The sequence below is a fragment of the Sorex araneus genome, chromosome 2 (genome assembly GCF_027595985.1).
Source record: "Sorex araneus isolate mSorAra2 chromosome 2, mSorAra2.pri, whole genome shotgun sequence".
NCBI classification, from domain to species: Eukaryota; Metazoa; Chordata; class Mammalia; order Eulipotyphla; family Soricidae; genus Sorex; species Sorex araneus.
This window is the reverse complement of record NC_073303.1, coordinates 145,790,284-145,806,902: the sequence shown is the minus strand read 5'-3', so window position 1 is coordinate 145,806,902 and position 16,619 is coordinate 145,790,284. Positions and strand designations below refer to the sequence as shown.

The 16,619-nt window shown below is 41.3% G+C and overlaps 1 protein-coding gene across 15 annotated transcripts in view; it reads right to left on the bottom strand.

The window, feature by feature from the left end:
• The window catches only part of ZBTB20 (zinc finger and BTB domain containing 20), an 897,756-nt gene that overhangs the window by 71,956 nt on the left and 809,181 nt on the right, over positions 1-16,619 (bottom strand). For 8 of the 15 annotated variants that reach the window (XM_055125915.1, XM_055125914.1, XM_055125916.1 and 5 more), the window contains 2 exons: positions 7,128-7,225; positions 6,182-6,240 (listed from right to left, as the gene is read on the bottom strand). The gene's annotated coding sequence lies outside the window, so the exon portion shown is untranslated. Of the gene's footprint in view, positions 1-6,181; positions 6,241-7,127; positions 7,226-16,619 lie in introns of those variants that run through there. The other 7 variants (XM_055125917.1, XM_055125924.1, XM_004606709.2 and 4 more) reach the window with 2 other exon arrangements.

The following is a 16,619-nucleotide window of genomic DNA, read 5'->3' as shown; positions in this document are numbered from 1 at the left end:
CTCGCAGAATATGGTATTATGAATAACATTCCGGATTTCTGCTTCAAAAGGTTGTGAAATAAAATCTGTCTTTTTTTCTGAGGGCAGGAGGCAGAAAAGGCATGGTAAAGATGAAAACCATGGGGATGCTTTCAGACATACATTTTGGGATGGAGAGGCCAATGTAAGGGAAGCAATAAACTGCACTGTTTTACCAACTGTTTGTTGAATGAATGACTGTGGTACTAACTCTCCATCTTCAGTGTCTACATAGATCTCCAAGGAGCTGGTTTTCAGTTTAAGGAGGGATCTAACATCAAAATTTTCAAAGCCCAACAATTTTACCAAGGAAAACTCACATGTAAGCTTCCTATTTCTATCACCAGGTTTGTCAGCCAGGCTAGAAACCTCAGAATCATATACCTTGATCTGCTTTAAAGTCAATTAGTCAGGTTTTGACAATTCTACTTTCTTCATGTTTTTTTTTCACATCTGGGTTTCCTTTCCATTCCCATTACTATCACCTTGGCACTTTTAAAAATTTAGACCATCGCTCATTTACTGGTTCTCCAACCTCCTCAAACTCCTTTGTTCCTAATTCTTTGCATTCACAAAATCTGAGATGACAACATGAGCTTGACATGACAAGCAGAAAGGATAGCAAATTCCTATCTGCTCTAGCTTAGCTCACGGGTCCTCCATATTGGTCACACTGTTCTCCCACATTTCTTGAATTTTCTCAGAACATCCTGAGAAAATTCACTCTTTATTCTATAGTCATGCTCAATTGTTGTAAATGCGCCCCCCCCGCCCCCCTGCAACGCTATTGAAGGTTGTCTCCACTTAGAATTGTCTTGATTCCTCTCTTTCCAGATAGGACACCACTTTTTTTTTCCCTCTTCTCTCACTCGCTCTCTGGAATTCTTTTCTCTTTCCTTTCCTCTGAAATTTCTAGGTAATTTTTATTTCTCTTATTTCCCTTTGTTTCAAAGATTGCAATTTAAGTGTCTGTCTTTTCTACAGGACTGAAAACTGTTGGAGGGTAAGAAAATGTCTTGGACTCTGAAAAAAAATCTCTGTATTCACCTACCTTCCTATCTACCATTCATTTAATCACATATTTCATTGACAAATACTTACTCTGTGCCTATGTGGTGCTAGAATGAGTGAGCGAATAAGTCTGGTTTCTGTCTTCCTAAGTTTGCTGTCTAGGATCTACCATTAAGCAGAGTAGCTTAGACAAAGCTGTCATTCAGTATATGTTTATTGACGGAATGAATTGGAGCTGAAATTAGCGTATATTATGAGAGTAGTCATAGTGTGAATCCCAATTAAGTTTCCTACTCTCTATGCAGCAGTAAAATCACCTTGACTGGTTGCTTTTTCTTCGTATTTATGAAGGGTATTTGAAAGGATTATGATCATTGTGCTCACACAACTAGGCCGTTCCTCATGCATCATTTAAATATCAGGATGGGATGTTAATGACAGATTTCACTTAACGACAACAAAAAAATTATTGCACCAAGTCCAAGGCAAATTTCAGATAGGTATTTCAGGAAGTTAAGGAAACCCACTTGCACATATGATTCAGGCCCAAACAGCCATGCACATAAAGTTCTTTACTTTTAACATCACGAACATTACATTGCTCTTTCTAGCAGTGCTCTTGCTTTCTTCTCTAGGCTTGATCCTACTTCCTCTGATACCCTGCATGAAGCTTCCTGCTTGTTGCCTTAGAGATCGCCTCTGGAGGCATGTACTAGCACAGAGGCATTCGAGCCTTTGCTACAAAGGAGAAAAACTTAAAACTTAATTTCTTAGCTCACCCACCTCATTTGCCTACCATCACTCTGTCTGTTTTTATACCACTGGGCTCTCTCCCAGCTGCAGCGACTACAGAAAGCCACCCACTGTCCTTCGAGGCAATTCATGTTCTATCTCACCCTCTGTGATGGTTCTTTGGGATTCCTTTTTCTGGAGCTGAGAATTACTAAAATAGAGCAATGAACAATGTCTAGAAATGCATCAGGTAGTGTTATTTTGACCCGATTTTTGCAGCTCATAGTTTTTTAGTTTTTTTTTTTTTAAGAAGGAAAGCGCAGGGTTTGGAGTAACTAATTGAAAATACTTCCTCTTGTTTAAATATTATATAAACATAGCACATTTGAGGGCCTGTCTCTCCCAGCCTCTGCGGCTGTGTACTATTCCCTGGTGCCTGGAGAGGGCAGCAGTACACTGGCTGAATCCAGGCAGCATTTCAGTGAGGCAAACTCCAGATCAGACTAGAACCTTCCTCCTGGTCACCATGCCAAAGGTTGGCTTGCCAAGCCCTGGCCGCTCAGCGTCTTTCTTTCTTTTCAGTCTCTGTCTCTGTTTCTGTCTGTCTCTGTCTCTCTCTGCCGCCTCCTTCCTTCAATGTTAAAATTATCCACTCTGATGAAGTCGCCCCTCAACCGGAAAATGAAAGCTCCAATGAAAAAGTTAGGCAGGCCAACAACAACAAAGAAAGAAACCAGGAGAAAGGGGACTGTTGAGAGGGAAGCATTTAAGAACAAGAAAAGGGCAGATGTTTCGTAAATATATGCAAAGCAAAACTGGGTGGACCCTGAGTACTTGCACAGAGAAACAGACCAATCATTGTCCACTTCCGCCCGCCACAGTGCTGGAGCTGTGCTTTCAAAAAGGAAAGTGCGGCCTGCAGGCACCTGCCTTTCAACGGTCAGTTCTGACGTCTGACAGAATCGCTCCCAATTGTCCAGAGAAAGAACAAAAACATTTTCGTCTCCCCATGGCAAACATTTCTGTTAGGAGAAAAAGGCTGCTCTAGGAACTGGGCAGGCAGTTGAAGGTGACTGGCGGCTGAGCTAGCAAGGGAGACCTTCTGCTTTTTTTTTTTTTAAATTTTTAAATTTAACTCTCACTGTGCCTGGCTCTGATAAGAAGGTTTTGGGCTGAAACATAGCAGTGACTAAGGCGATGGCTAACGTTGCCTCTTTCCTCAGCAGACCAGATTGCATATGGAAAGAAAAATATGCATTGAGACATATTGACGAGATGGTAGATATTAAGCATGTTAAATGCATGAAAGCTAACTAGATCGGTGGCATTTGATGTATATATTTCACACGTCTCCACACATACAATATGGCAATACTTTCTCCAACATATGAAAATAAATATTTTATTGGTGTGAGCTCTTATCGGTCTCCAGGGTCTGTTGAGAGGAGAGAACTCTCTTCTACCACTCTCTCCCAAGTTTTTTCTTCACTAGGCCTCTGCTGCACATTAATATGCCTTCCACTTCTCAGCCTGGCTGAATAAGAAAGAACTAGTCAGACCCGCCTTTCGGTAAATGATTGACTCAGTCATTGGATCACAATAATTTAAACCAGGGATGCCGCCCTCTGTGCCATCCTCAATCTTTCTGGAAAGGTAACTGTGCTGTGTTTTCTAATACATGGGAAAGTTTGACTACGGCCTTTTGGAGAGAGAGGAGTCAAAGGGAGGTGGCAATCACAGTGGGGTTAGTAGCTGACGGCAGAACTGAGCTCCACCCTCTAGTAGCTTTGTGCCCTGATTCTATTATGCCTCATTTTCCTCATCTGGGAAATGGAAATAATAATGCCCCATCTCTTAAGACTGATGGGAGGATTCAATGAAATAACTCATGCCAAGGATTTGTATAGCGCTACACCCGGTCAATGATCACTTAAGGTAGCTCTTTTCACAGAGTGCATCAGGTCTGAGATTGTTTTTATTGCAGCTATAAGGAGACACTTCCTGTGCTTTAGAAGGCTTTTTTTTTTTTAAATCTGGATTCTGTCAGGGACAAATAGATTGTAATTACAGCTAAAGCAGAAAGAATGCTAGGATAAGCAAGTTCTTTTTCAACACTTTGATACTGGGTGACCCTCCTGACTCATTCTGTTGATCTGTTTGTCACTGCTCTTGCTCTACCACGAGCTCCTCTTGAAGTTGAAGGTCAAGTAAGCTACACTTGGCCCATAGAAAGGGATCTGAGCAGAGCACTTTGGTCTATTCATCGAAACCAACCTTTGGCCCTTTTGGAGCTTATCATTTCTTCTTACAATTTATCCTTTCACTGCTTAGTCTAATGCTGTCAGATCAACTTAAGATGCTTCTACGATTAAAAAAAATTATTCTCTCATTTTCTTTAACCTTCTTGGCAAGGCTGATTGCTGATGTTTTTCAGTGTATTTTCCCTTCACTGTATCAGTCAGGAGCCTGGCATGAAACAGATGGCACTCACAAAGGTTTCAGCTGAGGGGGTTTAATGAAAGGACAGTGCGCTGAGGTACAGATGAGGTTAAGGGACCCTCAAGGGATGGCAGCACTCCAGGGACTAGCAGGAGTAGAAAGCCGTAGATCTTCACCTTAAACTGCTAACCCGGAGCGACAAGTGAAAATGTGGGGTTCTCTAAGTCCAATCAGAATGGGAGTTGGTGAAAGGGAGCTGGAGTAATAAACACCCTGACACCTTCCAGGTATTCTCTGGTCCCACGTTAAAGAGAGCCAGGGAAGAAGGGCATCTGGGTAACGTAGTCTAGGATGGTCAATCTCCAGGACCATGTAACAGGGCAGAGAATGGTTTCTCCGTGTGTGTGTGTGTGTGTGTGTGTGTGTGTGTGTGAGAGAGAGAGAGAGAGAGAGAGAGAAAGAGAGAGAGAGAGAGAGAGAGAGAGAGAGAGAGAGAGAAAGAGGGGGGTGCTCATCAGTATTCAGGATTCTTACCCTTTTCCCATTTCCCTCTTTCTCTCTCAATATTGTTTTCTGGAAGGCAAGACTAAGCAAAATAAAATGAAATCAGGTCTTTCTTAGTTCATGTACTTATTTCATCTATTTGCCTATCCGTGGGGGAAGAAAGCTGAATGTGAGTCACGTGAGTAAGGGTTTTAATTTATTTCATGCCTGCTAAATTTTAAGTTGTAGAATGGTACCTGGTATCATGTAAAAAAAAAAAACCGCAGATTTTAGTTGATTGAGTAAACATGCTCTTCCATGGTGTGCCAATACTATACATGCATAAAATCATCTTATCACAACAATCCAGGTAAAGTGGGTAGAACCAATGGACAATGAACAAGGCTGCATTGTGGTGTGGGAGTACGAGGAAGATTCAAAATCGAATACGGTCCCATCCTTAACACCCTTCTGAGCCTTGAGATCCTGCCCAGGCACTGTCAACTCAAAGGAAGGGACACAGTTTTATAATTAGGACACTTGATAAATAGTGAGTGTATTTGGTGGCGGTGGGCCATGCTCATCGGTGCTCAGGGGCTGCCTTAGCTCTGTGCTCAGGGCTGCTCCCAGCAATACCCAGGGGACCTTGGCGCAGGGTCAGCTACATTCAAAACAAATGACTTCTGTGCTATCATTCAGGTGCCATTTGAAATATTTTATTTACTTTATTGGCTTTTTTCTTAGAAAGTCTCATAACTGTTGTAATTATTTAATCTTTATATATATGAGAAAGCTGAGTTTCTGCAAAGCAGACCCTGCAAGGATTACAACTCAGTCTCTCAACTTTTCAGGGCCGTGAGATGTGAGAGCAGACTCCGGCAATCCATGCAGGTGGAAAACGTCTTGTCAGAGACAGATGCTCATTCATCGGCTTCCTTGTGCACTAGAACCCCAGGTTCTGATTTCTGGATCTGGTGCTGGGTTCTTGGAGCACAGGAAGGAATGGGAAAGACTGTTATCCTTCCCAAATCACACAGAAAATTTAAAACCAGTCTCGTCTAGTACACTGTACTACTTGCACCAGCATAGCTAATCTATGGTGATGAGCGACTCAGAAAATTACCCAAATGTGGGAGTTTCTAAGGCATTCCTTACACTTGAACTTCAGGATGAGTGAAGGCTTTTACGTAAGTTCCTAGCCTGGGTAAAGAACAAAGAAACTCTGCTTTTGATCGCCTGTCATATTTTCACTCCCTAATTCCTCAAATCTTTAGAACAGTACAACACTGTCATGGTCTTCCTGTCTGTCCTAACCAGGTCTGTCCATAACTTACATCTCAATTACCATCAATTACAATTCAGGTGATTCAAAGCATGTAAGGTAAAAAAAGCAAAGCAAAGTAAGACAAAAGACACAAACTCTAGCTTCAGTGCCTGGGATCTGATTTATACCAAAAGAGCTAAAGACATAGAAAATATAAAAATGTAAAACTCCTACCTGGAGCTTAAGTGCAGTGTTAGTCTCCCAGCTTTAGCGTTTCTCAGAACCAGAGAAGTCTGTAAAACACCATCCCATTACCTGCCTCAGACCGTAGAGGGAAGCTTGTGAACACAGTAACTAGAATAGGTTCTTATTTAAAAGTGCACAGTTAAGTTATTTTGTAAGCATTGCCTCCTAATAATCTACATTTCTGGCTTTTCTACCGTTAAGAAAAAAAACATACTTTTTACCTGTTACTTTGAACACTTTGATATTACTTTGATATTACTTTGATATTAATTTTTGATATTAATGAACACTTGATATCAGTCTTTAATCAGCACTCTCTCAGTGGCCTCAGGTCTCCTATACCTATATATTTTGGCCCCTGACCTTGCAAGGACTGGGCTTATTTTGCATAAAATGCCTGACCAATACCAAATATCCAGAGTCATGCATGCAAAGGGTAGAGGTAAGCTGATGTGGAGACTCAGAGACAGCACTGAAGGATCCCAGGGTGTCAAGGCAAAGACACTGACTGTACCCCTTAGCCTGGCAAAGAGACAAACTCAGAGGCAGCTGAGACATTCAAGAGGGAGGCTGGCTTATTTATGACCTGGACCAGCATGGCACAAAATGACAAGTTGCAGTGAGGTTAACAGTGGCACAGCTGGAAAATGAGAGGTAAAAGACCAGGCAGGAGCTGCCACCACTTCAAAAAGAGCCTCCGATGTAGCAGCATAATAGCCCGGGCACTGCAAGGTGTGTTCAGGCCTGGTACAGCCACTGGGGAGGAAGGAGCAATGCTGCAGTAAGCTTGGCTGTGGGCGGCTCAGGACCAGGAGGTAAAGTCATCTCAAATTTCCCATTTTTACAATTGTGTGCTGGCTATTGTTGTTGCTGTTGTTTTTAAGTTAAATAGAGTAACCTAAGAAGCCTTCCATGTGATGCATAATGTACTCACAGTAGTTTCCAAATCAATGATGTCACTCTTCAGGTAAATCACTCCAAGACTTGGGCCTAGTGCCGTTCATTGGGGCAGGGAACACAGAGAGGCTGCATCTAGAGCATATAAGAGAGAAAAATAAGGAATGAGAATTGCAAACCAGGGAAGGAAGAATAAAGAGAGTGCTATCCAGCCACCGTTTGTGGTGTTTTTCCTTAAATATCTATCCAGACTGAGATCATCGATGGCAATCTCAGATTCAACGGATGATTTTGCGGTTTTGAGTTATAAGCTGAGGTGGAGGGTGAGCGTGAGGAAGGAAGGGCTGACTCTTCTACAAGTTGCAGTTTCCACCTCATTATCGCTCAGTTCTTACCCATTCTACAAGTGCCCACCATGTTTCTAGCTCTCACCTTCCCACCACCTTTTCCGACAAAGTCTCTATGGGCCCCTCATCTTGAATTCTGCCTATGAACCACAGAAATAGTTATTGTTGATCTCAAACCCAAGATCTTCCTCCTGGGACCATAGTTGAGTTCTGGATCACCTGATTTCCAAAACTTTTCTCCCTTCTCATGAAGGAAGAAATTACACAGGTAGCTATTACACAGGACACAGTATTTTTTCCCCCTCCCTTCTATCTCTTACTTATCTCTTCTTCCTCCTTCATTGGCTTGTCATCTTCCCTTTGCTCCCTAAATGTAGCCAGTCCTCAGGATTCTGTCTGTAGATTTTGCCTACACCTACCGTCCATGATTTCAAACAAGCACTTCTCCGTAGAGAACACCCACATAGCTATCTTTAAATTATGTTTTTGGTTATAAAGTTCCAGACAAAATTTTTCATAGCTATTGATTATTGGCTATTAATTAAACAGATCTTTTTGTTCATTCAATGTTTATAGAGCATCTAATAGGCACTGGGAAAAGAAGATTAATGAGGTATCTAATATTAAGATGTTCCCATCTTTAACAAATATTGTAGCACTGTAGCACTGTTGTCCCATTGTTCATCGATTTGCTTGAGTGGGCACCAGTAACGTCTCCATTGTGAGACTTGTTACTGTTTTTGGCATATTGAATATGCCACGGGTAGCTTGCCAGGTTCTGCCACGTGGGCAGGATACTTTCGGTAGCTTACCGGGCTCTCTGAGAGGGATGGAGAAATTGAACCCAGGTTGGTCGTGTGCAAGGCAAACACCCTACTCGATATGGTATTGCTCCAGTTTCAAATATTGTAAGGAACCTTTAATTCAGAAAGCTTAAAACAGGGGCTGGACCAATAGCACAGCGGGTAGGGCGTTTGCCTTGCACGGAGCCGAACCGGGTTCGATTCCCAGCATCCCATATGGTCCCCTGAGCACTGCCAGGGGTAATTCCTGAGTGCAGAGCCAGGTGTAACCCCTGTGCATCGCTGGGTGTGACCCAAAAAGAAAAAAAAAACAAAAAAAAAGAAAGCTTAAAACAGAATCCACTCCCCTTTTTATCATAGCATGTTCATTCTCTAACCATCCCACATCCTGCCATTAGTATTATTATCTCTGTCCAGTTACCTATGGCCTACAGTTGTTGATTCATCTTTATTTCCTTTTGCTTCCCATAAACCAATCAGTTGCCTAAGGTGTTTACCAGGCTATATAAGTTGTGATTTTCTATATGACTATGTAAACTATATGCAGGTATGTACATATGTATTTGTGTTTACAGATTTCCCAAACTTCTGTAATCTCTTGTGTTGAGAGCAATTAAAGTGTCTTTTGTTATGCAAATGGAGTGAAATATAGACCTCTACTGAGAGAAGGTGGTGGTTTGCCAACTGAACCAACCAGGAGATTTGAGAGTTGGAACTTATATTTCCAGTCCTAACCTAAAAGAAAAGGTTTGGGAATTGTATCAAAATAAGATTTAACCTCACTTGTGTCTCTTTAGTGAAACTACTGTGAACACTGAAGGGGAGTTGGTTTGGAAAGCTTCCAAGTCGAGGGGCACTTGGAGATGTGGAGAGAGTAGTAAACCTGGAAGGGCCTGGAAGTGTTAAGCTCTTTCCTCAGACTTTTTGTGATGGGCTATTCCATATGGCTGTTTCCAAGTTAAATCCTTTCATCATAAGCAATAATCAAGGAAGTAAAATTCAGAAAATTCAGTACGTAAAATACATCCTTGAGTTTGATAGCACTCTAGCAGACAAATGAAAGACAATGGGGAGTAGGTATGTATGGGGGAGGGGGAGGAGGGAGGGAAGAAACTCTAATGTATAGCAAATTGGTCAGAAATACATGCAAAAACTTCAAGTCCAAGGAGGGTATCCTTGGAACACTAGGTCAGAAGCATAGTGACAAACCTGGTTTGTAATTAAGCCTGAAGGGTTGGTGGGTAGTCTTGTAAGTATAAGCCCTTAACCTGTGGAATCAGATATTGTCTTCAGGCATCTACAGTGTCAGTAATAAGCTGAGTTGAAGGACAATTAGTTGATATCTATAGATATGCTGGTGTGAGAGAGCCCTTCTACACACATTGGAAATTTGGTTCCCAGAATACTGGAATGAACATGGGCTTACTATCCTAACACCTATTTATTATCACCTTATCACTATTACAGGTGAGAAACTCCTAACTGGCTTCATGTCCTCCAGATTCTCTTGACCTCTAACACATCCTTTCCACAAACATTACATTAACTTATGTAAAGGACCATAGTATGACTGCAGTTTACTTGTTCTTTGTTCACTAGATCAAATTTAAAGACAGTTCAATCTATATTCCAGCAAAGTCGGTCTTTGCCATGCATAACATGGGGTTTCCACCCTCTCCTCAACATCTATATTCAGCTCCATAAGGATCATCCAAAGACCACCAAATGGAAGAAACTTTTCCCACAGGAAAGGGCTCTTCTCAAATCACTAAGTATTATTAGTATGACTCTCACTGAGTATTCTATAGACAAAGAGCTACCTGTGTAATTCTAGTTCATCCTCCCTATATGCTCCTAGAAGGCAAAGACAATTTTGACTTGGTATACCTCAAAGAATCTCCTGCCCCTGAGCCAGGCTGTCTTCACTGGGCCCCCTTGGAGGGGGGTGGGTTGAGTTTCCCTCCCTGTCCCAAACAGAGCCTCGGCAGACAAAGACGTCTGGAACCTAGCCACAGCCATGCTCAAAGCCACTCTCCACACACTTGGACAAGTCTTACGCATGAAGACCAGCAGAGGAACTCCAGGTATGTGGGACCCATGGCTGAGATCTCTATGCCTGCTCGGATTGGGACTGGGCCTCTTCCACCCAGATCCCTAGTTTTCCAGTAGCTTGGCAGTCACACCCACAAACTGCCCCAGGCACCATGTAATCTCATCAATGGCCAAGATCCAGAGACTATAAAACAAAGCTTCTGGAAGAGAGCGATGCAGAACCTCGCACGGTAGAGCCTAGCAAGCTACCCATGGTGTATTCAATATGCCACAAACAGTAAAAATAATGGGCCTCATTCCCCTGACCCCGAACATCACAGGGACAAATGGAGACATTACTGGCGCCTGCTTGAGCAAATTGATGAACAATGGGATGACAGTGACAGTGACCCCAAAGCATGTCAAGTCTTGTACACAAGTTGACACTCTGCTTTTTCTGCTGAAACGCACATAGAAGGGATAAGGATTCTTGCCTACAGTCAAGGAAACTGAGGTTGAATTGGGGAGAAATTAAGACCCATTTACTCGAAGCCTTTGCTTTAAGATAAGGAGATTAAGAAAACTGTCTTGCCACAGACTAATTAGTGACAGAGCCCAATATACTACAAAAGGTCATACATCTACTTATTGTTGCATGCTTGTTATCAAAAGGTTTAGTACACCTCCAATGATAATCAGAGAGTGAGGGTTGAGGTGTATGGACTGAAGAATACATGTGCTTCCAAAGAATTAATAATTTTGCTTTTCACTTCAAAAGACCAAACTGGACCGAAGAAAAGATATTTCAGAGGGCTAGTGTACATGCTTTCCATGCTGCAGACCTGTGTTTGATCCATGGCACCACATAATCCTCCAAACACCTCTAGGAGTCACCCCAAATGTGAAGCCAGAAGTAGATTCTGAGTACTGCCAAGTTGTTCCCAAAGCCAAAACAATAAGAACAACAACATAAAAAAAACACCCATAAAAAAAACAATCAACCAGGATCCACGAGATAGCTCAAAAGGATGAAACGAATTCCTAGTATGCATGGGGCACAGTTTGATCCTGGTATAAACAGCATAGCCCTGGGTTATACCACTGGGCCTGAGCACGAAAAACATCAGGCCTAAGTACTGCTGGAAGTGGTCCCTAGATTCCCAGAACAACAGGGGAGGTACTCCCAAACCAAACTAGTATCTTTTTTTATTGAGTGTTTCTTAAAGTGGGTGATATTACCTCTTGGGGGTGCTGGAATGATCCAGGGTTAGAAAGTTCTTGGTCATAGCAATTTCAGATGCAACCAGATGATGCTTTCTATTTGTTTATTAAAGAAGGAAGATTTATGAAAGCAAAAACTACTATTTTTGAGAAGGGATGGTAGGACAATAAGTTTAGCAACCTCTGTTATAGATGACTTTCCCCCTCCCCCTTAAGAAGGTGGATTTAAAGAATAAAAAAGCAAATTTTTAAAGAGTACCAACAGAAATATCTGTAATAATTGTGAATTGTGAAGATACTGCTGGGTGATGAATTCAGAACTAGATAGAAGACCGTGGATTTAACTGGGATTTCTTTCTTTCTCTCTTTTTTTTTTTTTTTTTTTTGCTTTTTGGGTCACACATAGCAATGCTCAGGGGTTACTCCTGGCTCTGCACTCAGAGAATTGCTCCTGACGGTGCTTGGAGGACCATATGGGATGCCAAGGATTGAACATACGTTGGCCGTATGCAAGAAAAATGCCCTACCTGCTGTATTACTGCTCCGGCCCTTAATTGAGATTCTTAACAACACAATTCAGTAACCCTACGACTAAATCATTACCACCTAGAAACATGCAGCTGCACTCTTGGTCCTATACAACCATCCATGTTTCTTTATCTACAGTGCTTTGCACAAAACCCACTAAAACTGTTTATAGTTAATTTTTTTATTTGACTAACTTACATGCAGAAATTCATAAACTACTGCTCCCAAATCTATTTTAGCTTTCTTCCCTTTTCCCTTATGGCAAAAAAAAAAAATTAACCGTGTAATCATTTCTCTAGTTAAAATCTTAACTAGAATCAGAAGAAGAAGAGTCCAACAAAACATGTCTTGGGGGATAACAGTGTATGCCTAGGTGAAGAAAAACAGATCCCCCACCCCACCCCCTGCCCCCGACCAGTGAATCTCAATATTGGCCAAAACAGCTCAGCTCTTAAATGTTAGTCCACAAAACTACAAGATTCCCCTAGCTCTCCCAGGTTAATGCTTCCCATTGTTATGCACTGGAGAAAAATGTAGAATCATCAACACTGCAAGAAAGCATCCATTAAACAGCAACCAGTATTCCCCCTAATAAAAAGCTAGAAAGCAAAGCTCTTCTTAGTTCTTTCATAACCGTCAAATGACTGGACAGACCAATGTCACCAGAGTTTCTGAGCTTCCTTATCTCAGGCCCTCAAGAACATTAAGTTGAAAAAGAAAATCACTAATCATTATGTCTAGTACAATGTAGTACAATGCAGAATAAAATCACCTGGAAGCACACAAACCCATTACATAATTAAATAAGTGCTTAACGTATCATTTAAATTATGCATTTTATAATTAAAACAATTTCTCAGTACCAAATTCTTCTGCTACTACTTTCCTTTCAGTTCTTGGCAAATTGTCATCTATCCCCTTCTTATTGTTTCTCCACTGGCCTTAACACACACCTGAGGAACTATGAGAAAGAACCACCACCTGCTGCGCCAAGTTATATTGCTATACCCTGAAAAAAACCTCAGTGAGGTGACACTGTAAGTTTTCCTATTTACTCTCTCCTAATGCATCCCATCTCCAAGGTATTCAGTTTTGACATCAAGAGATAACATTGAAAGGCGGTTGGGGCCACACATACTTCCTAGAATCTGGAAATCCAGCAATTCTCTCTGCCTCTGACATCATCACTGTCATAGCCGGCAAAGCTGTTGATGGTGTCAGAGGCATTGAGGTGGCAGGTTATTTCCATTTCAGCAGGTGTTCCTGCTGACATCTTTGCAGCTCTGTCCTGGAAGCCCTTAGAGAGCAGGATTGTTTCGTAACACATGGGCATCTAACCCTGCAAGGCATTTTCTCTGGAGGTCTCAGTTTACTATGGCTCTTCCCATTCTTTGGAAATTAGACCAAAGAATTCTAAAATGACAGAGGTGATCTTCATGACAAAGCTTACCCCAAAAGGGTAACTGTTAGGAATAGCCACCGTTTATTAGAGGTCTAAATTTTCCTACTAAGTGCACCATGCATTTTCATACACTCTCCTTTTTTACTTGTTCATTTTGGGGGCCATACCAAGCGGCCCATTTTGGGAGGTTATCCTAAGAAGCTACTCCTGATTCTGTCTCTTGAGTCATTTCTGACTGCTTGGGAGACAATGTGAAGCCAGGAATCAGATGAACCCAGGTTTCCTGTCTGCAAAGCATGAACTCAGCCCATTGGGCTATCTCTCCAGTCCCTTTTCATTTTTCTTTCTTATTTTTTTTTAATTAAAGAACTTCAATTTACAAAGTTATAGATAGCTGAGATTTTGTCATATAATATTTCAACACCAATCCCACCGCCCGTGTCAACTTCCCTCCACCAGTGTTCCCATGTTCCCTTCGACCACAACCTGTACCCACTCTCTGCCTGTCAACTTGATAAGCACATTACAAAATTTCAGTGGTTGCAGCTTAGATCTTATGTTTTCAGTGTTGTTCAGTATGTGTTTGGGATATATGGTTACACTCTTCACCCATATCACCAGTATAACTGAAGCCCTGATGCATACTTCTCCCATTACTTCCCGTTCTCTTCTTCCTGCCTGCCCCCCCTTGATTTCTTTTCTTTTCTGTCTTCCTCTCTAAACATCCAGTTCCTTTAAAATACATTCTTCTTTAATCTTCACAACTGCTCTGCAGTTGAGGTATTAGTATACCTATTTTTTTTTTTTTTTGCTTTTTGGGTTACACCTGGTGATGCATAGGGGTCACTCCTGGCTCTGCACTCAGGAATTACCCATGGCGGTGCTCAGGGGACCATATGGGATGCTGGGAATCGAACCCTGGTGAGCAAATGCCCTACCCACTGTGCTATCACTCCAGCCCCATAGTATACCTATTTTACAGTTTAGAAAAAGTGAGATTTAGAGAGCTCAAACAATTCAAGGTTAGAAAGCGAGAGATAGTGCGGCCAGAATTCAAACCTGTACTTTCTGACACCAAAGCTGTAATTTTTTTTCTCACTGTAATAACAACTGTACTAATAGCATGAACACATATCTAATTCCCTTTATGGTTTCAGCACAAGAAAGGTTCTTATGCTGTTTCTATGCTGGTTCAGAAACTGAGAAAAGTAGAATAATTAGATTCTCCAACTAGAAGCATTGGGTGGCATAGACTTTAGGTGCAGGGACTCTTTAGAAATGATGGGTCAAGACCAGAGAAACAGTACAGCAGAAAAAGTCCTTGCCTTTAATCTGGATAACCCAGGTCCATTCTTGGCACCAAATAATGGTCACTTGAGCACGGTCAGAAGTAGACATCCCTAAGCCCAGAAGTAGGAATAAGTCAAGCACAGCTGAGTGTGACTTAACACTCCTCCTCCACCCTTCCCCCCCAAAAAACTTATATTTCCTTCCTAGCTCCTTTCTATTTCAAGACAGTAATGTCTTATATAGGTCTATAGCTAATGAACAAATAAATCACCCAGGATTTCTGACTCAGCATGTCTGGGATGGAGTCTGTCACTCTGCATTTCAAAAAAACTCCCAGGTGATGGATGTTACTGGTCTGGGTACCATAGTTCTATGTCTGACATTTCCTTTTCTAACAAGGGACTTTTTGAAGGAGCAGTTCAAGCTCAATAGCTTTGCTAACAGCTCAACAACACAATCGACTTCTGATTCTGGGCCACTTTGTCAGGACACCAGGCATTAGACAGAATTCAAGGAGTTTCTGGCAGAGAGCACTTTATGGAAAAAAAAATAATTTCTAGGTCCCCCAGGGTTTTAATCCCCCATTGGAAATTAAAATAATAATGTCTCTAGCATGTAAAGTTCCTATTTTTTACATTATTGTTATTTTTAACAATAATTATCTGGTAATAATTCAAATAACACCTTTCCTCTGAGAAATTCAGTGAGCTTTACTAACCTTAATTGTCTAACAGCAATTCCCAGGTGTAGATAAAGATGTCTCAAAGATCACAGTAAATTTAAAATTGTTCCATTTCCCTCCTTTCTTCGCCCCAAATGTACTGATGAATTAGTGGTGAGGGGTTACTAATTGGTAAAGACCAAAGACCTACTATCTTATAATTTGAGGCACAGGAAATTTTGTAAGGCAAGGGCAAATATAAAAAATAATCAGCAGAGAGGTGATTGTAGGATAATGCACTACTGGTGAAAAAACAAACAAGGAGGGAAAGTAAAAAGGCCTAAGAGTGATTTTAGGATTAGGATTTTACAAAAAACAAGTAAATAAGACATATGGCCTTGGACAAGCCATTTAACCTCTTGGTAGCTGAGTTCTTCCCACTGTGAGGAAAGAAGGTTGAATTTTTTACTTTTGAAGACCCTTAAAACTCTTAAGAGTCCTTGAGAAGAAAGATCTGGCAATGAAGTAGCTCATCAACCTGTTAAACCATTTAAAATTAAAAAAAAAACTGTTTAACTTTCAACTTTTAAACAAATGAGACAAAATGAACTCCCAAGTCTATATGATTAGCTCCATCTTTCTGGAATAGGGTGAGAAAACTATTTCAGAAATTAACCACCAAAAGGATCCTAGCCAGAAGATGAATCAGAAACCCCGTCTTTAGCTTTATGATGCTATCAAAATATTTTGCTTAAACAGTTTTTAGCTCTTTCATTACCTACTAGCTAATATCTATGTCCAGAGAAAATAGCTGTGATGACCTAAAGACCCATGATATGGCCCTGGCTGGAGAAGGTCCCATGTTTCTCACATGACATCTCTGTTCACGTTCTCCATAGAGACCTCTTGGTTCCTCTTTGACAATTCACAAATTGCTAATACAAGTTGCACATCCCAAGAGGCTTCCTATTGTCAGGTGAAGTTGATTCTTCTAATTCTTTTTATTAAAAATAAGAGATCTTGATGATCAGGATTTAATGAATATTTGGTGATGACCCTTCCTCTAAGTTGCTGGACACCGAGAATCTTCTTGTCTCAAAAGCCTGTCAACAGGTTCTGTTTACTATGTCCTTTTAAACTATGTTTTGGATTCTCGGGGATGAGACATGTTACAGTGGGTAGGGCACTTGCCAAAATTTTATGTGACTGGCCCAGCTTTGAAGCCCAGGACCCCAAATCTCTGTTC